The 18,589-nt window shown below is 35.2% G+C and overlaps 1 long non-coding RNA gene across 2 annotated transcripts in view; it reads left to right on the top strand.

The window, feature by feature from the left end:
- The first annotated feature begins 1,780 nt into the window (after positions 1-1,780).
- The window catches only part of LOC110740449, a 216,273-nt gene continuing 199,464 nt past the window's right edge, over positions 1,781-18,589 (top strand). For both annotated transcript variants that reach the window (XR_002517671.2, XR_002517672.2), the window contains exon 1: positions 1,781-2,511. This is a non-coding gene — a long non-coding RNA (uncharacterized LOC110740449). The remainder of the gene's footprint in view (positions 2,512-18,589) is intronic.

Here is an 18,589-nt window from a genome sequence, read left to right as displayed (position 1 = left end):
TAGAAAAACTGGCTGTTCCGAAGGTCTTAATGTTTCCCTTTTGTTTTCCTTCAACAGAATTTATTTTTGTATAGCAAGCCCCATACTTCAGCCTAGTTTCCTTTGTGTCACTTGGATTTCAGCTAGTCCAGCAGATACATGATGTTATGCCAGGTTATTGTTCAAGCTGTTGGCAATGACGCTCATTCCTAATACATCCAACTGCCTAGGAGAATACAAGCGCATGCAGTAGGAATTTGTTGAATTAAGTTGAGAGGCCAATTTTACCAACCTGTGTCTTTATACACACTTGATTCTAGAATGAATTGTGAAGTTCCAAATAATTAACCAAGGCTGGGCAACACAGACACGCACACACACACACACGCGCCCCACACTTTTTTAAAAAAACTGAAAAACTTAGGACAATTTTTTATGTTCCTCTTTTTCTTTCCAATCCTCCTCCTAGCAGCAAGGATTGGGAGCACAGGGATACATTCTGTATTACACCTTTTAGGAAGCAGTAAATCAGAGGCAAGACATCACCTTCATTGCTTTAATTGGTCTCAGTCATAACCACAAAACCACTGTGCCAGCTTCCCTAATTCCCATATAGCACCGCTGGAGTGAGCAGAGCTCTCCAACACACAGATACCTTTAAATAGTTATACACTGAAGTTGTGGCTAAAACTAAAGAAAAAGGCAGCAGAGTGCCAAGAACTTCATGTGAGCTAATGATGAGCAAACGAGTCCCCCCAGGCTGCTTCATTCCATTCTCCTTAATTGAGCTATTCTCCTTGCAAGAAGAGTTTTTACTGATTGATTTGACTCTATTGTTTCTTGTGAAATCCAGAAACCTTACCCTCATTCACTCCACTGTTGTTTCGTCTTTCCCAGCTGGGATATAGTTTCAAAATATGTTCCTAGTTCTCTAAAAGACATCCCTAGGGAATGAGGTCACTTGGGTTTTTCAGTTAGAAAAAAAAAATAAACAGTTTTATTCTTCTGGCAATCCTTTTTTCATTGTATGACCCCTCCTAATAGCAATGTTCCATTATGTTATTTCCATGTAGCATCAGAATGTTCTCAGGAAAGGGGGACAGATAAGAGATGTAATGAGATGCTAGTCACTTTGGCAAACAGCATATTCTATTTAAAAGTGGGTTGTGGCGGGGCGCGGTAGCTCACGCCTGTAATCCTAGCACTTTGGAAGACCGAGGCAGGTGGATCACTTGAGGTCAGGAGTTCGAAACCAGCCTGGCCAACATGGTGAAACCCCATCTCTACTAAAAATACAAAAAAAATAAGCCAGATGTGGTGGTGGGCACCTGTAATCCCAGCTACTCAGGAGGTTGAGGCAGGAGAATTGCTTGAACCCGGGAGGCAGAGGTTGCAGTGAGTCGAGATCACACCACTGCACTCCAGCCTGGCGACAGAGCAAGACTGCGACTGAAAAAGTAAACATAAAATAAACGTGAGTTGTGTTTCAAATATGTATTTATGATCCAGGTTTTTGGAATTCAGTTTGTGATTTCTGGTAGAAGGAATATTATGAATGGGGGATATGATAGGTTCTCACAGAAACTTTGTGTGTGTGTGTGAGACGCAGTTTCACTCTTGTTCCCCAGGCTGGAGTGCAATGGCGCGATCTCGGCTCACTGCAACCTCCGCCCCTCCCAGGTTCAAGCCATTCTGCTGCCTCAGCCTCCCAGTAGCTGGGATTACAGATGTCTGCCACCACGCCCGGCTAAGTTTTTGTATTTTTAGTAGAGACGGGGTTTCACCATGTTGGCCAGGCGGGTCTCAAACTCCTGACCTCACGTGATCCACCTGCCTCGGCCTCCCAAAGTGCTGGGATTACAAGCATGAGCCACCGCGCCCAGCCCTCCCAAAAACTTTTCAACCCATAATGTAACCCATAATATAAAGTACTATATTAGGAAAAAATAAAAATAAAAAACCCCTGTGTTATAAGATGCAAATTTTTCTGCCATTTATGTGGGAGTCTAGGAATATAAGCCCAAAGAGTGAAGGAATGAGAAGGGGAAAAAAGAGTTTCTTCTCACATTACTGGTAAGGTTATCCCAAACAACAACCTGAAAGAAACAAAAGTGGTTTGGTACCCTCTTCCAGAAACTCATCTATAATTATTTTTTTCTCACTTTCTCATACTCACTTGTGTTTATTCACAAACTCACTTGTGGGTCATGTTTCCCTAAACTGTTTTATTATGAAACCCTCCTTTCCTGCTGTCAAGTATAAGATACTTCACTCATCTTCATCAAAATACATTGTTGTCATCAAAAGGAATTCCTGGTGATCGAAATAATTTGCAGTGAGGTAATCATAATCATTCCAGGCTATTTGCACCTTACAGTAACATGGAAATCAGCCCCAAAGAATCTTTTCATTTCATTTGTTCATTTCAGGCAATATGATAAAATTGAAAAATTTCACAAATGTCAGGAAAACAAGATCTGGTGTCTGGGTCCCAACTCATAGAGCTTCCCAGCTTGTAGCTGTGCTCCTGAAGTAAGTATTCTGACTTTTCACATATTCTCTCACTAAAAGCTCTGCATTGCAGAGAAGATGTCCCCAGAACTTCAGCATCCAAAAATCTTTTAGTGAGGCTGTGTCCCTTCACTAGGTTCCTCTGTCTGAAAGTGTTGTTAGTACATGGGGTGATTGTAAGCCCAAGACCGTAGCAGAAAATAAGGGGGAGCTCTGAGATCTAAATTTGAGTCTCGGAAAATGCTAGCCATAACTTTCATAATTGTATTGGGCAAAACTTTTTTTAAAATTGGTCACAGAGCAAGCTAAGAAATGTAGCACTTTGAACTGAATTGCTAATTAGATTTTCAGGGTGCTAAAACTGACTGGATGGGTTTTGAAAGTCTTGGGTTTGGTTTTGAAGATCACAGCAGAACACAAAGCAGTGTTTCTTAAAGTGTGGTCCATAAATCACTCCTGTCCTCTGGTGGCTTTGGGGCAAATAGTTTGTGAACTTCAGAGGAAAAAGAAAACTTAAAACCTTTCATTCACAAACATTTAACACATTTAACACATTTAAAACTTAAGATTAAATGTAATTCTCACTGAAGTGTGCTCTGGTTTTAATAGTCATTAGCATCCTAAAAGTGGCCCACATGCTGCAAGAACTCTGCTGATCAGGTCTCAGCTTCTATTCGGTTAATCGAATGCAGCACACTTAGGTCAACTTATTTTCATATTATTAGCATATTACCATTTGCATTTGTTACATTTGACTTTTTTGCGTCATCAATATTGGAATTTATTATTCAGTTTCTGATTTTATAAAAAGAGCAACCACACAAAAGTAGTTTATGAAAACATAAAGACAGTTATAAAAGTATCGACAGAAATATACCACCACTATAATCATCTTTGGTGACCAGGATTCAGAGCGAACACAGATTGTGATTATGTATGTGCTTAGACAAGGGAAAAACAGCTAGAAGCATCTGGATATAAAAGTGAAAATAGGAAATCCAAAAATAAACAAAGGAAAATTTGATTTAATAAGGCCAGTGATCATTTTGACCCTAGTGTATAGTAAATTGCCTTTTAGAAAACTTGATTAAATAGTAACATGAGGTCATCAGAGCTTTGCATGCACATACTATGTACTTCTCAGGCTTTAAAAATGATTTTTTCTATAGAAATGATTTTTTTCTATAAAAATACTTTAAAAATAATTAATTGCTGGATTTTATTGCCAACAAAAGTGGGAATATACAACTACAGAGGCATGCTTTAGAAGTCACATTCCTTGTAACCAAAAGGAGCCCCCTCCTTACAGTCCCCCTTAGGAATCCCCTTATCCTAAGGAATACATTCCAAGATGCCCAGTGGATGTCTAACACCAGAGAGTATGGAACTCTACGAATACTATGTTTTTCCTTAGTCTGATAACTGAGATGGTTTCTAGGTGACTAATGGGTGAGTAGCATAGACAGTGTGGATACACTGGAACAAGGGATGATCCATGTACCAGGTAAGACAGAACAAAATGATGCAAGATTCATTACATAACTCAGAATGCCATGCAATTTACAGCTCATGAATTGTTTATTTCTGGAATTTTCCATTGGTTATTTTTGGACCATGGTTGATCACAGGTTACTGAAACTGCAGAGAGCCAAATCTCAGATTAGGGGATACTACTGTATAGGTGCAAGTCATACTTTTTCTAGGTAGCTGGTAAAACTAGCTTCAAAGTTAATAATGAATAATGAGCTTAGAATGAAAGCATAATAAGCTTTGGCTAAACTTCCCTATCATAGGACAGTTTTATGTCATGGAATATTAAAGGCATACGATGTGTGTGTTCTGGGAAGTATTTTGCTTTTCAACTGGCAAAATCACTGGTATGTTAGCTCTGAATCAGGTCTTCACTAATATGTGGTGTATACATTGATGAAAAGTGATTGATGATTTTTTCCTGCTAATTATTCAAAATCCACGCTAGAGGAAATTTTCAGTCTGTCATTGGTGTTTTCCTGCGGCATGATGTATATTAGGAAAAGAGTATTAATAACATTACTGTTAGTAATACTGTCACTAATGGGGCATTAGGCATGTATAGAGCAAGGAGAAGCACTGCCACACAGTAAAGGACTTTGCAACAGATTGCCATTCTACATACTTTTCTGTAACAGAGAACGGCTGGTGATGAGCAATATGTCTATCAATTTTTAGAATTATTGATTTATTTACTTTTATTTCATTCAATTTTTGGTGAACAGGTGGTGTTTGCTTACATGAATAAATGGTGATTTCTGAGATTTTGGTGCACCCATCACTTGAGCAATATACACTGAACCCAATCTGTAGTCTTTTATGTCTCACGCTCCTCCTACCCTTTCCCTGCAGTCTGCAAAGTCCAGTGTCTCATTCTTATGCCTTTGCATCCTCAGAGCTTAGATTCCACTTATTAGTGAGAACACATGATGTTTGGTTTTCCATTCCTGAGTTACTTCACTTAGAATAGTAATCTTCGGTTCCATCCAAGTTGCTGCGAATGCTTTTATTTTGTTCTGTTTTATGGCTGAGTAGTATCCGTGGTATACATATCCACAATTACAATTTCTTTACCCACCCATTGATTAATGGGCATTTGGGCTGTTTCCATTATTTTTGCAATTGTGACTGGTACTGCTATAAACATGCATGTGTGAGTATCTTTTGTATTTCTGTGGTGTCGGTTAAAATATCTCCCGTTTCATTTCTAATTAAGCTTATTTGGGTCTTCTTTCTTCTTTTCATGGTTAATCTTGCTAATGGTCTATCAGTTTTATTTATCTTTTCCAAGAACCAGCTTTTTGTTTCATTTATCTTTTGTATTTTGTTTTCTATTTCAATTTTGTTTAGTTCTGCTTTATCCTCTGCATAGATACCCAGTAGTGGGATTGCGTTTGGTTGAAACTGTTACAAAATTCATTTGGATGTTTCCTTCTCTCTGTGGTCTTTTCCCAGTTCCTCTGGCAGCCCTCCTCAAGGACTTCTGTGAGACAAAGTCAGAAATGACTTCCCTGGAGCCCAAGAGAACTCACAGGGCTCTTCCCGCTGCTTCTTCTACCCTTGTATTTACTCGGCTCTCTAAATTTGTCTCAGCTCCAGTTAAGGTTGGATCTTTCTCCTGTGATTTGGACCTTCAGGTTCCCCCCTGAGGGTGTGTGTTTGAGGACGGATCATCCCTCTTTCACACATTTACACTTTGAGCACTCTCAGTTTTTCAAGTTTCTTGGAGTCTACGGGAGCAATGCACTTCCTTCAAAGGGTCTGTAGATTTTCTTGGCCTTCCTGGTATATTCCTGTGTTAGTTCCTGGAGCAAAAGTTCATAATGTGAGTCTCCACACATGAGTCTCCACACATGAGTCTGCCTACTAATCTTGATTTGGTGTTGAAGGAAATGCAGTACAGAAATTTGTGGATAAAATCAGATGGCAGTACCTGTCCTTTTAGCCTACTCCCCTGAAAATGAGATTCTTCTTTTCCAAAGTGGAGTGTGCTGTTTTCCAAAAGGAAACTTTTATAACTTTTTAAATGGTGAAATACAACACTTGAAGAGAAAGGTGCATAGGCCATAAATGCACAATGTAATGAATAATCAGAAAGTAAATATCCTCTTAACTACTACCTAAATAAGGAAATAGACTGTTGTCTACACTGTAGAAGCAACCCCTTGCCCCAGGGTATCCCTTTTCAATCACATTCTCTTTATCCCTCTTAGATTAAGACATTATCTTGATAGGCACATTACTTTCATTCTTGAGATTCTTTGTACTTTTATTGCTTTTATATGTGGCCCTAAATAAAATGGCTAATATTAACTGGTTTTAAACTTTATATAAATTCATAATTTAAAAAAGTCTTTCAATGAATAGTATGTTTGTAAGATTAAATTAGGTTTATTGTACCTAGCTCTAGTGAGTTCACTTTTCCTGTAGCATAAAATTTCACCATCTTAATAACCACAATTTATTTATCCATTTTAACATTCTGATATCTTGGTGAATGTTAGAATTATTTTCAGCTATTGCAAAAATTGCTACCATGAACTTTCTTTTACATGTTTCTAGGTATATTAATACATTTTTCTAGGTATATACCCAGAAATGGAATTGTTATTGTTTGGCCATAGAATATTGTTTTCTCATAGGTATGTTGAATACATGTATATACATTTTTCTAGTTATATACCCAGCAATGGAATTGTTATTTTTTAGTCATAGAATATTGTATGGGTAAGGACACTTTTCTAAAGTGGTTTAAAGATAAGTGTTGGTGAGAATGTGGAGAAAGGGTACCTCATATACTGTTGTTTGGAATGTAAATTAATACAGTAATCATAAGCCAATTTTCACTCATACCAACCCTGCATAACAGCTTCTTGCTTCATATCTTCACCAACACTTGGTATTGTCAGACTTTTAAATTTACTCAATCTCATGGATTTGTAGAAGGACATCACTATAGTTTTAATTTGCATTTCAAGATGGAAATTGTGTACATGAATACTTGAAATAATAAATAAAATTTAAAAGTCTTCATAATATTGTTAATTCCAGTAAAGACCTTTTCTATTACTTGAAATTGTTCATTCAAGTCATATAACTAACAGTATATTTGCTTAATTCATCAGATAAATCAATTAATATTTTCTTGACTTGATTTCAAGATTACATTCACATAATCAATGAAACATGAGCAAATATTTTCTATTTGTTTGTATAACTAAAGGGTAGTGGTAATACTTCATTTACTGCATCTTCCAGTTTGAAACTTTGAAACCTTTGTTATTTGTTTACAGTTTTCTCACTGACATCATTGGTGAAAGAGAGCTGAATGTTATATTCAGTGTATTCTGTCCACAAGCTTTGGTTTCATTTACAATAGAAATATCTCTCATTCTCTGATGAAGTCTCCTAATGCATGCTAGCATTCTCACTGTTGAATAGTATTGCAAAGGCAGAGTGTAGCATAGCTGATATAAATACTAAGCAAAGAAAAGACACAGAGCTTATAGTTTGAGCTAAAAGAGTGATTTTTATTTCTGTGGAGGATGCCAAACAAAACCATCCCAATCCTTGGTAAGAGATGATAATATTAATGAAAATTATATTTTTTATCATGCTTTATACTTGCTGTTTAGATTATGATAATTTTTCACAAAAATTAGTCATCACAGTTACTCCAAAAGACCATTAAGTGGTCTATCAGAGACAGAATTTTGGTAAACACTAGTAAGGTAGAAAGTGCCAGTGATGAAGAGCTGATGACAAGGATTTTAGGACTGACTTGGCGCTGCAGCTTACTGACCATCTGGGGGAATCATTAATGCTTCTGAGTTTCTATTTCTTCATCTGGAAAACAGTTCTTATTACAGCTGCCCCGATTTTCTCATGGTTTGTCTAGATAAGGTAATATGAAAATATATTTAAAGACCAGTCTGCTTCCAGTTGTGATGGAGTAGCTGGTATCAGACCCACTGTTCTATAAGAGAATTTTGAAAGTTGGCTACGGCACAAAACCATCTACAAAAACAATCAAAATAAAAACCAAACAAACACCAAAACCAATGCTGTTTTTGAAGGCACTGGAGACCAACCTAAACAGCCAGAACATGAGGGACCAAGATTTAGAGAAAAGGGAATCATAGAAAAGTGAGACCTACATTCTGTAGGAAATTTCCCTCAAGACATTTTGTGACCACTAATCAGTAATTAAGCAGAGCAAGATTCTAAGAAAATAAGTAAAAAGCAACTATTAAAAAGCTAAGCAGAGATTATCACAGCTTTGGGATTTGCTAAAGGCCTTAATAAACACTCTTGGATTTTAGTGGCAAACACTGAAAGCTTACTGCCTAGGAGTGCTAGAAAACTAGAAATAGACTAGTCTTTACTGGATCAAGGAGAAATACTTGTATTCTAATGTCTGACAAATAAAAATGAAATTCTCTCTAGGGTAGATAACATTACCTAGGGCCACTAGGATTTTCATACACATTATTTATCATTCATTCAAAGACTGCCAGGATGCCAGGAAAAATAACCAAATCTACAAAAATCAGGAGAAAATAGAAACAGATCTGTAAGTCATGCAGCTGTTGGGACAATGATATGAACAGTAAAATAACTTAGATTATTGTGTTCAAGGAAAATAGGAAAGGTGGATAATTGCACAGCAAATTAAGAAACTATAAAAATAACAAAATAGGAATCTTTGTAATTAATGTATTTAACAGCAGATTAGACTCATACAAAAGGATTCATATATAAGAAGATAGGTTAGAAAATATTTAGATTGAAGGAGAGAAAGAAAGGGACAGAGAAAAAGAGAGACAAGAAAGATAAAGAGAGATGCTTTAAAACCATGGGACATAAGGTACACAGTGTAAAGATTAAACTATGTGTTATTGGAGTCCAGAAAAAGAAGTGAGATAGAAAGGGAGACAAGATTCTCTGAAGAGATCACAGCCTAGAATTATCTAAAATTGTTGGAAGTCTAGTGATTCAAGCATATCTATAAATCAAAATCAGGGCAAATCAAAGAACATCACACCTAGATACATCATAGTAAAACTCTTGAAAGCTCAAAATAAAGAGCAAATCCTAAAAGCATCTATAAGAAAAAAGATACATTACTTTTAAAGGAGCAACATTGAAGTTATGGTTGACTTTTCAATAGTGTGATTTCTTTTTTATATGTTTGCAAAAATTGACCAGAGGATTTATCTAGGCATGAAACACTCTGTGCAAGAAAATTTCAGACTTATATTCAATTCATCAACAATATAAGAAAAATTAGATTATTTCATCAATTTTGATAGTTAACTTTTAAAAAGGAATTTGTCCATTTCTTCTAAATTTTAAAATTATTGGTGTAATATTTAAAATTATATATTCCTATTATTTTTTAAAGTATACTTTGTAGGGATATTCTCTTTTATTTGCATATTAATTTGTGGCTTTTTTCTATTTTGTGCCTGTCAAATCTTTATAGAGGTTTATCAATTTCATTATTTTTGAAGAATAAACTTTGGCCTTCTTTATTTTTCTACTTCATTTTGTTTTCTATTTCATAGATTGCATCTCTTAAATATTTTATTACTTCTATGACTTTAAATTGCTGTTTATTTACTAGTTCCTTTATATGGTCATTTAATCTTTGATTTTCAGGCTTTAACCTTTTGTAATATATGCATACATGCATTTTGACCTATAAATTTCCCTCTAAGAACTGCTGTGGTTCATTTTATAAGGCCAGCATGACCTTAACACCAGAGAACATTATTAAAATTTCTTGGTGGTAATGGCCAAATCTTTCATTAAAATAGATGCAAAATTTTAAAATAAAAAAAATAGTGAATTCTACCCAGGAATACAAAAAAAAGAGTAATACCTTATGTCCAGGTAGGCTTTATTCCAGTTATACAAAATTGGTGTAATAATAGAAGAAGAAATAAATGTTATTTGTTATACTAAAAAAGGGGGGGGGGAGTCTAATATGACCATCACAACAGATTTTTAAAAAGCATTTGCTTAGGATAACAATCCTTCAGAATAAAATATCTAATATTCTTAATGTGCCAGAATACCTACCAAAAATCTCTACCAAAATAATATTTAATGGCAATAAATGTTAAAATAAATAACTAAAACTTTCTTTCTGTAACTGAGAATGACATAAGAATGTCTTGCTTTTGACTCTTCTATTTAATATTATACTTAATGTTCTATCCAGTGCAATAAGATAAGAAAAATGAACAAAAAGAAACAAGGATCAGAAATGTAGAAAAAACTACAGATGCCATTATTGGTAGATAAAATTAATGTGCCCATAGAAAATTACCAAAAGAATCAAACCTAATGAAAAAAAACAGAGTACTACAACATGCAACCTGAATGAGTATCACTTAATGTTGAATGATAGAGCAGAGGTAAACGTGTACATAATATTTGATTCTACTTATGTAAAGTTCTGAAACAGGCAAAACATATATATACAGAAATCAAAAGGGTGGTTACATTTGGTGAGGAAGTAATTATTGGAAGGGTACATGAGAAAGGGTGTTTGATCTGGGAGTGGTCAATAGGTATGCACATAAGTAAAACTTATTGAACTGTACATAAAAGACTTGCATACTTTATAGTATGCATGCTACATCTCACTACTAAAGTAAACAAAGAAATAAATGAAACCTTATAACCAAAGAGAAAATTTATGAATTCCTATTATTCCTCCTCTGTCTTATCTCAGCTAATTATAGGGCCATTTTATATAAGGTTCTATATATGTTTTATCTTTTATTTATAATCTTATTAATATAAGACATAATTTATTAGTTATATGACTTATATTTTTTGTAAGAGTCCTATAAAACGAAAATGAGTATTTCCAATCTAGATCAAAGATCATGGTGTGGCAAAGCAGAAATATTCATGTTTTCTTAAGGGAGAGAACAATGGAATCTCTGTGAGTGGACCTATTTACAGAGGGTGATGTCTCTTACACTGTCTTGCAAGATCCTTAATGGCAGTGACAGTAAATTATTCATCTCTGCCCACCCAAGTGTTAGCCTGGAATATACTAATAATCCAAGCTAATATTTATTGGAGATTTACTCTGTGCAAGGTTTTTTATGTGTATGATCTCAATTACTTCTCATAACAACCTGTGAAATAGCTATGATTTTGTCCTCATTTTAAAGTCAATAAAACAGAAGCTCATAGAAACTACATATCAGTTTGTAAGAGGTAGAGTTTAGATGCAAGTCCAAGTCAGTACGAATCTCAAGACTATGCTCATAACCATTGTATTATACTTCCAAGAAAGCAGTTGGGTATATGAGTCAGAAACCTCTATATCTCCATTATAGAATTGAAAACAACCCATTTATTAAGTTTAAACTCTGGAATTCCTCCTCATTAGGGAATAAGTCCCATAAAGAAGGGATAATATTTTATTCATCTATGGGCACCCATTGTTTAGCACAGGACATGTCACATAACAGATATTAGGCTTAATAAAGATTTGTTCAGTGAGGGAGCTTGAATATCCATGATTGTGGTATCACTGTAGAATCCATCCATTCCTGCACACTTGTTTGTAACTGAAATAGAAATTATCTCTTAGCAAGCTTCACAAGGTAATAAGAATATTCATCAAATAATTCTGATCCAAACTGTGGGACTTACTGGTACTTACTATATCTGAAATTCACAATTGGTGCACAGAAACCAAAAAGAACTGTCCTAGTGATTGCTTGAGAATTTAATTTGAATATTTTTATATACTCTCTGGAGTCAAAGCAAACTTTAGGGCTTCTGAACAAAATTGCTCCATTTTGTTACCACATTTTCCATTTTCTCAATAAAGTGATAGCTACTTGTTGATGGTCTTAGTATTTTCCCAACACTCTCTTTGTGTTCTGAAGATAAGCTGTCAACACAACCCCAGAGAATCTTTTGGAAGGGCAGGAATTCCCAAGGATACTACCTCTGCCTAGAGCTCTGCCAGCAGACACATGCCTTAAAATTTTTTCTTTTCTACCAACTCTTTGTCCTTGGAGAGAAACCAATTTTCCTCTCTTTTGTAATGCACAGGATCTACAGGGATGCCTGGGTAAGGAATTTAGCATATCATCTTGAGAATACCTTGGTCTTTGATTTGGCAATATATCACTGGAGGTGGTAACAGTTGTGCAACAGTTTATGGGTGTGGTGTGGGGTCTAGTGGCCGCTTTTATTTTTTCGCTTGTAGAATTTTATTTCCTTTGAGTCACTTTTTAATTGTGATGGATTTGTTTTATGTTGTATATATTCATTTCAAAGATCTTAGGCAGTCTTTTTTTCAAGATTCATGGAAACAAAGATTCATGATTCTGATGAAAAAGAGTGTTCAACATCTGTCAGGCCCTTTGTTTCTGCACATTTTTGATGTGTACATATTTGACATTTTAAAAAGTTATGTAATCCATGATGACACAAATAAATCTCTGAATTATCAATGCTCAATCTCAGTGTCTGCCCCATTCATAAGTAAAGTTAAAATGTACAGGAAGATCCAAATCACCTTCTGCCCCAATCTGTGATTGATTGATTTATGGTAAGAACATGTAACATGAGATCTAACCTCAGCAAATTATTTAGGGTATAATACTGTGTGGTTTACTAAGGCCACAATGTACAGCAGATCTCTAGAACTTACTCATCTTGCACAACTAAAACTTTACCCGTTGAACAGCAACTCCCTGTTTCTCCTTCCACCTCATTCCCTGGCAACCAACATTCCACCCTCTGTTTCTATGAGTTTGACTATTTTACCAACCTCATATATATACATGGAATCATACAGTATTTGTCCTTCTGTGACTGGCTTATTTCACTTAGAATAATTAAACTTATGTTACTTCTTTAACATGAGGCTGTTGCAAAAAGGGAAAAATGTAAATTGAAGAAGCAATGGTTTCCTAATATTAACAAACGTAGAGTATAATTTCAGGTGACATTCAAGACCTTGCTCATCTCAACAGCCAGTGGGACTGTCAAGCTAGAACATGTCTTGTTCACCTGTTGAGTTTAGGAGTTATTGTAGAAAAATCATTTTAAAAAATAATAGTTGCTTCTAAGCAGGACACTGAATTTTTTGATTTCTGACATTCTATATAAAAATTGCTAGAGATCTAGACATCCAAATACAAGAAGCTCAAAGAAAACCTGGGAAATTTATGCCAAAAACTAATTACCCAGGAATATAGTTATCAGGTTATCTAAAATCAAAACAAAGGAAAGAATCTTAAGTACTGTGAGGCAAGAGTTTCAGGTAATCTAAAAGGAAAACCTATCAGATTAACAGCAAATTTCTCAGTAGAAACCCTACAAGCCAGAAAAGATTGGGGTCCTATCTTTAGCCTCTTCAAACAAAATAATTAACAACAAAACAAACAAAATAATGTTGTATCCAAAAAATTAATCTTCATAAATGAAGGAGAGATAAAGTCTTTTTCAGACAAATAAATGCCGAGAGAATTTGCCACTACCAAGCCAACACTACAAGAAATGCTAAAAGGAGTTCTAAATCTTGAAAGAAAACCTCAAAATGCACCAAAATAGAACCTCCTTAAAGATAAATTTCACAGGGTCTATAAAACCTTAACACAAAGAAAAAAACAACGAGGTATTCAGGCAACAACTAGCATGATGAATGGAATAGTACCTCACATCTCAATATTAATGTTGAATGTAAATGGCCTAAATGCTCCACTTAAAAGATACAGAGTGGCAGAATGGATAAGAATCCACCAACTAAATATCTGCTGTCTTCAGGAGACTCACCCAACACATAAGGATTCACATAAACTTAAGGTTAAGGGGTGGAAAACATTATTCTATGCAAATAGACAACAAAAGAGAGCAGGATTATTAGCTATTCTTATATCAGACAGAACATACTTTAACAACAGTTAAAAAAGACCAAGAGGGACATTATATAATGATAAAAATATTAGTCCAACAGGAAAATATCACAATCCTACATAAATGTGCACCTAACACTGGAGCTCTGAAATTTGTAAAACAATTACTACTAGACCTAAGAAATGAGATAGATGGCAACACAATAATAATGTGGGGCTTCAGTACTCCACTGACAGCACTAGACAGGTCATCAAGACAGAAAGTCAACAAAGAAACAATGGACTTACACTGTAACCCAAAACAAATGGACTTAGCAAATATTTACAGAACACGATAAATAACAACAACTGCAAAATAAACATTCTTTTCATCAGCATATGAAACATTCTCCAAGATATACTATATGATAGGTTACAAAACAAGTCTCAATAAACTTAAGAAAATCAAAATTATATCAAGTGTCTTCTAAGATCACAGTTGAACAAAACTGGAAATTAATTCAAAAAGGAATTCTCAAAATTATACAAATACATGAAAAATAAATAATCTGCTCCTGAATGATCTTTGGGTCAACAATGAAATCAAGATGGAAATTAAAAAATTCTTTGAACTGATCAATAATAGTGACACAACTTATCAAAGCCTTTGGGACACAGCAAAAGCAGTGCTAAGAGGAAAGTTCGTAGTAATGAATGCTTACATTGAAAAACCTGAAAGAGCACAAATAGACAATCTAAGGTCACACCTCAAGGAACTGGAGAAACAAGAACAAACCAAATCCAAACTCAGTGGAAGAAAAAAAAAAAAAGAAGAGAGCAGAACTAATGAAATAAAACAAACAAAAAATACAAAAGATAAATGAAACAAAAAGTGGTTCTTTGAAAAGATAAACAAAATTGATAGACCATTAGCAAGATAAACCAAGAAAAGAAGAGAGAAGATCCAAATAAGTGCAATTAGAAGTGAAATGGAAGATATTATAACCAATATCACAGAAATACAAAAGATCATTCAAGTCTACTATGAACACTTTTACATGCACAAACTAAAAAATCTAGAGGAGATGGATACATTCCTGGAAATATACAACCCTCCTAGATTAAATCAAGAGGAAATAGAAACTCTGACAGACCAATAACAAATAGCGAAATTGAAACAATAATAAACAAATTGCCAACAAAAAAGTTTCAAGATGAGATGGATTCACAGCTGAATTCTGTGAGGCATTCAAAGAAGGATTGGTACCAATATTACTGAAACTATTGCCAAAGATAGAAAAAAGGGAATCCTCCCTAAATCTTTATGTGAAGCCAGTATCACTCTAATTCCAAAATCAGGAAATGGCATAATAGAAAGAGAAAATTACAAACCAACATCCCTGATGAACATAGATGTAAAAATCCTCAACAAAAATACTAGCTAACCGAATCCAACAGCATATAAAAAAGATAATCCACCATGATCAAGTGGGTTTCATACCAGGGATGCAGGGCTGGTGTAATGAAAACAAGTTAATAAATGTGAAACACCACATAAACAGAAATAAAGACAAAAATCATATGATCATCTCAATAGATGCAGAAAAAGCATTTGACAAAATCCACCATCCCTTTAGGATTAAAATCCTCAGCAAAATTGGCATAGAAGGGACATAGCTCTTGGTAATAAAAGGCATCTATTACAAATCCACAGCCAACATTTTATTGAATGGAGAAAACTTGAAGGCATTCCACCTGAGAAGTGGAACAAGACAAGGATGCCTACTTTCACTGCTTCTATTCAACGTAGTACTGAAAGTCCTAGCCAGAGATATCAGACAAGAGAAAGAAATAGAGGGCATCCAAATAAGTAAAGAGAAAGTCAAACTGTCACTGTTTGCCAATGATATGATCATATACGTAGGAAACCCTAAAGACTCATTCAAAAAGCTCCAAGATCTGATAAATGAATTCAGGAAAGTTTCAGGAGACAAAATTAATGTATGCAAATTAGTAGCTCTGCTATACACCAACACGACTAACCTGAGAATCAAATCAAGAACTCAGTCCGTTTTACAACAGTTGCAAAAAACTAAAATACTTAGAAATATACCTAACCAAGGAGGTGAAAGATCCGTACAAGAACAATTACAAAACATTGATGAAAGAAATCATAGATGACACAAAGAAATGGACACACATTGCATGCTCATGGATGGGTAGAATCAATGTTGTGAAAATGACCATACTGCCAAAAGCCATCTACAAATTCAATGCAATTCTCATTAAAATACCATCATCATTCTTTATAGAACTGGAAAAAAGTCCTAAAATTCATGTAGAACCAACAAAGACCCCCCCATAGCCAAAGTAAGACTAAACACAAAGAACAAATCTGTAGGCATCACATTACCCAACTTCAAACTATACCGCAAGACTTTGGTTACCAAAACAGCATGGTAGTGGCATAATTATAGGCACATAGATCAATGGAGCAGAATAGTGAACCCTGAAATAAAACCAAATACTAACAGCCAACTGACTTTTGACAAAGTAAACAAAAGCATAAAGTGAGGAAAGCACACCCTATTTAACAAATAGTGCTGGGATAATTGGCAAGCCACATGTAGAAGAATGAAACTAGATCCTCATTCCTCATTTTATATGAAAATCAACTCAAGATGGATCAAAGACTTAAATCTAAGACCTGAAACCACAAAAATTCTAGAAGATAACATCAGAAAAACTCTTCTAGACATTGACTTAGGCAAAGAGTTCATGACCAAGAATCCAAAACCAAGAGCAACAAAAACAAAGATAAATAGATGGGACCTAATTAAATTAAAAAGCTTCTGCATAGCAAAATAAATAATCAGAAGAGTAAACAGACAACCCACAGAGTAGGAGAATATAGTCTCAATCTATACACCTGACAGAAGACTGATATCCAGAATCTACAAGGAACTCAAATAAATCAGGAAAAAAAAATCCCATCAAAGAGTGGGCAAAGGATATGAATAGACAATTATTAAAAGAAGATACACAAATGGCCAACAAATATATGAAAAAGTGTTTAACATCACTAATTATCAAGGAAATGCAAATTAAAACCACAATGAGATGCCACCTTACTCTTGCAAGAATGGCCATGATTAAAAAATTAAAAAATAATAGATGTTGGCATGGGTATGGTGAAAAGAGAACACTTCTACACTGCTGCTGGGAATGTAAAACTAGTACAGCCACTATGGGAAACAGTATGGAGATTCCTTAAATAACTAAAAGTAGAACAACCATTTGATCCAGCAATCCTGCTACTGGTTATCTACCCAGAGGAATAAAGGTCATTATATGAAAAAGATACTTGCATACACATACTTATGGCAGCACAGTCCACAATTACAAAAACAAGGAGCCAGCCTAAGTGCCCATCGACCAACAAGTAAATAAAGAATATGTATAAGAATATATATGTGTGTGTGTATACACACACACACACATACACACACACACACCATGGAATACCACTCAGCCCTAAAATGGAACAAACTAAAGGCATTCACAGCAATCTGGATGAAGTTGGGGACCATTATTCTAAGTGAAGTAACTCAGGAATGGAAAAACCAAGCATTGTATTTTCTCACTTATAAGTGGGAGCTAAGCTATGAGGACAAAAAGGCATAAGAATGATATAGTGGGCTTTGGGGACTCAGGGAGAAGGGTGGGAGGGAGGTGAGAGGAAAAAGGACTATACATTAGGTACAGTGTACACTGCTCGGGTGATGGGTACACCAAAATCTCAGAAATCGCCACTAAAGAACTTATTCATGCAACCAAACACCGCCTGTTCCCCCAACACTAGTGAAATAATAATAATAAATATTATTTTAAAAAAAATAAGCAAAGACTTATGGTTCTGATGAAAAAGATTTTTCAACATCTGCCAGAGCCTATGTTTCTATACATTTTTGATGGCACACATTTGGCATTCTAAAATGTTATAATATCCATGATGACACATAGAAATCACTGAATTATCAGTGCACACTCTCTGTGTCTGGCCCATTCATAAATAAAATTATAATGTACAGGAAGATCCAGCTTATCTTTTGCCCCATTTGTGTGATTAACACTCTTTTCCTTTTGACACCCTTTTGTTTCCCTTTGAGGCCCTCAGTAACAGTTAAGAGTTTATGGTTGCACACAGTAGAAAAGGCTCTAACTTAAATAGAAAACAATTGATTGCGATATAAACATACGTGAGAACATAAGGAAGTGATATAAGAAACCTTCATTAGAAAGATATGAAGAACCGACAAAGCATGAGAGACATTTGGTGAACAAACAAGGAAAGAATAGGTATGGGGAGAGCCTTAGTGATCCATGTATCAGGAGCTAATACAGGAAGTTTTTAGGGAGTGGCTCATTGCTGGGATGAGGCAGTTCCTATTCTTCATTAGCCTTTTGTAATTCTGGGAAAAAGATCTAATTGGCCTAGATTGGTCACATGTTCCCTGTTGGTGAGGGGAAGGCCGAAAACCTTGACTGACGAACTGAATCAATCAGTTATTGGAATGGAACAAACCACTCCAAAACTCAGTGGCTTTAAATCATACTAATGTATTTCCTACCTGCAGATAGGCTGGTGATCAGCTGTTGTAAGCTGGGTTCTGCTTAAAGATGTGGGACAG

This window comes from Papio anubis, chromosome 13 (genome assembly GCF_008728515.1).
Source record: "Papio anubis isolate 15944 chromosome 13, Panubis1.0, whole genome shotgun sequence".
Taxonomy (NCBI): domain Eukaryota; kingdom Metazoa; phylum Chordata; class Mammalia; order Primates; family Cercopithecidae; genus Papio; species Papio anubis.
Note: the sequence above shows the minus strand (reverse complement) of the source record. Positions and strands in the feature narration are given on the sequence as shown.